The sequence below is a fragment of the Alligator sinensis genome, unplaced genomic scaffold (genome assembly GCF_000455745.1).
Source record: "Alligator sinensis unplaced genomic scaffold, ASM45574v1 scaffold550_1, whole genome shotgun sequence".
NCBI lineage: Eukaryota > Metazoa > Chordata > Crocodylia > Alligatoridae > Alligator > Alligator sinensis.
This window is the reverse complement of record NW_005841980.1, coordinates 1,524,290-1,528,068: the sequence shown is the minus strand read 5'-3', so window position 1 is coordinate 1,528,068 and position 3,779 is coordinate 1,524,290.

Sequence of the window (3,779 nt, the reverse complement as noted above, 5' to 3'; positions counted from 1 at the left end):
GAGGTTGAATGGTCACAAACTACTTCAAGATCGTTTCAGGCTGGACATAAGGAAGAACTTCTTTACTGTCCGAGCCCCCAAGGTCTGGAACAGCCTGCCACCGGAGGTGGTTCAAGCGCCTTCATTGAACACCTTCAAGATGAAACTGGATGCTTATCTTGCTGGGATCCTATGACCCCAGCTGACTTCCTGCCCTTTGGGCGGGGGGCTGGACTCGATGATCTTCCGAGGTCCCTTCCAGCCCTGATGTCTATGAATCTATGAATCTATGAAATCACTCAATTTGTTTTTGCTGCAAAGAAAGAGTTTTCTGAAAGTCTATTATTTCAAAGAAAAGGAAGATCATGGAAATATATACTACAAGGAAAGCAAGGCAAAGCCTCTGTACCCACCCACATGGGTGACCCAGAGAGGGCAGTACAAGGGGCTGTTTATTTCCCTATTGGTCAAAGGACCTCCATGAGGAACCACTCCCTTTCCTATCGAAGTAGGTGGAGACTGGACTCAGCCCCTCCCCCAGTATCTCATCCAATACAATTTAGCTAGCACACTAAAGGAAGTGACCTGTGCCTAGTCTAGGACTGGAAAAAATTACTTCCTGCTCTGATCAGTGGTTTGGGAACTAGGGACTAGAAGAGTTCAATGGCACATGATCCATTCCTGTCCACTTAACAACCAGTCCTTGTTCCCTAGCTTTCAGACATCGCTGAGGCTTTTGATCTCCAGTATTATGGTTATTACAACCATCTCTTCCCTTGTTGAGTCCTGCACAACACGGTCATCGAGCAGCCACACCATCCTATTTTAAGGGACCATGTTCATTCATGAAGGCACCCTGATGCCACCTAAATCACAGCACTGAAAGCACTCTTGGCCCTAATCTAGAGAGCAGACAGACATACAGGGCCACATCTTCAGTGGCCATAAATGAACATACTTCCAGTAAAGGAAAGGGTGGGATGATGTAGTTGGGGCTGGTCCTGCTTGGAGCAGGGGGTTGGACTAGATGTGACCTCCCGAGATCCCTCCCAACCCTCATTTTCTATGATTATATGGTAAAGTCCTCTCAGTGGAGTAATCCACTGATCCACTGAATGGAGCCCATATTCATTGTACGGAAAATGACTAACATAAGAGAGAAAGAAAAACTGAATAATTAGGAAGACATAAGCTACCTAGGAGCTCTGGTAATATCATATCTTTCTATGAAAGCTTCCTGTGACAAAGGTGAAAGGAGCAGTCCTGTGGGACTTGGCCAGAGTTACAGATGTTGGTACCAATTGGTTAAGTTGTGAGTGTTATTAAGAGGTGGGTGGCCAGCTAAATTCAACACGTGCACCCTTTGGTAGAGGCACTGTTAAAGGAGAATGCAGTAAATACGTGTGCAAAAGGTGTATCTGGATAGGAATAAGTCAGCCAGAACTAAGGACTGAGTTGTTAACGTCCTCTTCCGATTTAGATTGATTCTAATTGCAAACATAAGTCAGTTGATTGTATTCAGGTTTTATTTATGATCAGTCCTGATTACACAAATTATGACAAATGAGAATTAGGTTGTAAGTAGCCCAGCAATAAGCTCTGCATTGCTAGGTAACAAGCCAACATTATTTCAAACAGTCCAATCAATGAGGGAGCAAGTGAAACAACTGAGCTATTGTTGCCACCATTCCCCGTTCTTTAGACTTTGCTCTTAAAAGCTTAAAAAAAAACTTCCATTAGTTCCCGTCGGTGTGTTTATTTGTTGCTTGAGAGCGGGGAGGTGCTTGGCTGTGTTTCAAATGGGAGTATCATGTTGGGGCTTCTACATTATCACGAGGTTTTTGGACCAGTCACCCCGAGCGCCAGGTGGAAGGGGAGCATCTCTGGGTGTTAGAGGCATCTCAGAAAGCTGCTGGGGTGATTGGTAGCTTTGGCTCACACACGACGTTTCCAAGTTGAGGGACAGCTTGACATCTCAGGGACATGGGTGCTTGGAGTGTGGTCTCATGTCACAACATGCTACAAACTCACGTGTTAGTTCCCAGAGGACCTTTCTTCCCTCGCCCCACATCCATCAGCACAGCTCATGGTTTCAGGGTGGGCACAGCTCAGGAAAGAAGTGTTGCCATCTTAGATGTACTCATAGGGCCTGTCTACACGTGCATTTATGCCGGCTTCAATTTACTGCACAGCAAGCAGGAATAGACCAGTGTCTATATGCGCAGGCGTTAACGTGCATTAGTGCAGTGTGTCGACTGGCTTGGGAAAGTTAGTCCAAAGTTAGTCCCGAGTCATTCCACACATACAGTGTTACTGCGCAGTAAGGCATCTACACATGTGTTACTGTGCAGTAACTAATCGGTCGTAAATTTGATACCTGTATGATGCAGGTATTGAATTTATGCTCAAGTCGGCATAAGTCACCATATTTACTGCACATGTAGAGGCATGCCTGTACGGCGCAGTAATTTTGGTTACTGCACTGTAAATGTGCGTGTATAGATGTGCCCATAGAGCTCGGCTTGGCTGGGTGCAGTCTTATTCAGGATAGGAACAAGTCTTACATGTTTGAAGCAAAGGGCAGATGTGGGAGGCCAGGTTGTAATGGCAGAAGTGTAGCAGAGTGCCTGCCTTACCCAGCAGGCTCGAGCTTGAACCTCCACGCTTGCTTTGAACAGGGTCTTACAGGTGATCCGGGGAACTGGCAGCCCTCGCGCAGCCCTGCTGTGGTTTGGAGGAGGCAGCTTTTAATCAACCTGAAAATAACCTGAACAGCCCAACGAAGCGTCTTTTCTCTGGAGATATGTCAGGAATGCTTTCAATCTATTATCTTCCCTGGAACAACAGGAGAAATGCCACCGAAATAAGCCCTTTAATTTCTACTCTGTAATTATACCTGTCACCACTTCCGACAAAGCAGTTATAAATAGCCAGTTCCATCTTACTTTCACAGTGTAGGGGTTTTTTTGTTATGGTTTTTTTTATTTGTTTTTATTTGTTTTTAAACCTTGTACCCCTGTCTCTGAGGGTAATACTGGAATAAGATGCACAAAATAAATGGGGCGTTCAGCACTATATATTTCCCTTGCGTTCCTAAGCGGTGTGGTGCTTGCGATGGCAATGGATTTTGTATAATCTTGTTTGCTCAAGAGGAATTGTCTGCAAGATTTGTGTCACATGATGAGGTTAGAGAGAGTGCGATAAAAGGGCTTATATGTTTTAATGTGTGTTTTGATTCCCGTACCTCTGTGTATATGGTTAAACCTATATTTATTTGGGAAGAACAAGCAAGCTCATGCCAGAGCCTGAAACCTGAAATGCAAATTGCAATGCTTTTAGTCAGTTCTCATTTTAAAGTCCTCCTGTTAGCTGGGTAGATTGCCTCTCTTTTCGCCAGAAATGCTGGAGATGATGCATTTTAGCAGGAGGGCATGACTGCAGTAATTTTTTACTTGCCACCATTTGAATATACTGGGCCCAATTCTCCGCTGCCTAATTGCTGTCAGTGGAGCGGTGACAGTTATACAAGCTGAGGATCTCAAAGCTGATGTGACGATCTCTTTGCATGGGGATGACAGAGACCTGGTGGTTCCTCGATCCCGGTGGAACCGCCGAGGCAGCGTGTAGCGTCAATTGAAGAACCGCTACACAATGCATTTACAAACCACCTCCCACCTTGCCATCTTCTCTTCCAAGGACAAGATGCACTTCTTTGACCTTCCATTTAATAAGCAGTCTTAAAACAAAGAAGCAAATACATTTAAAAATAATCTCACAGCATTTCATCACCCCAGGGAAAG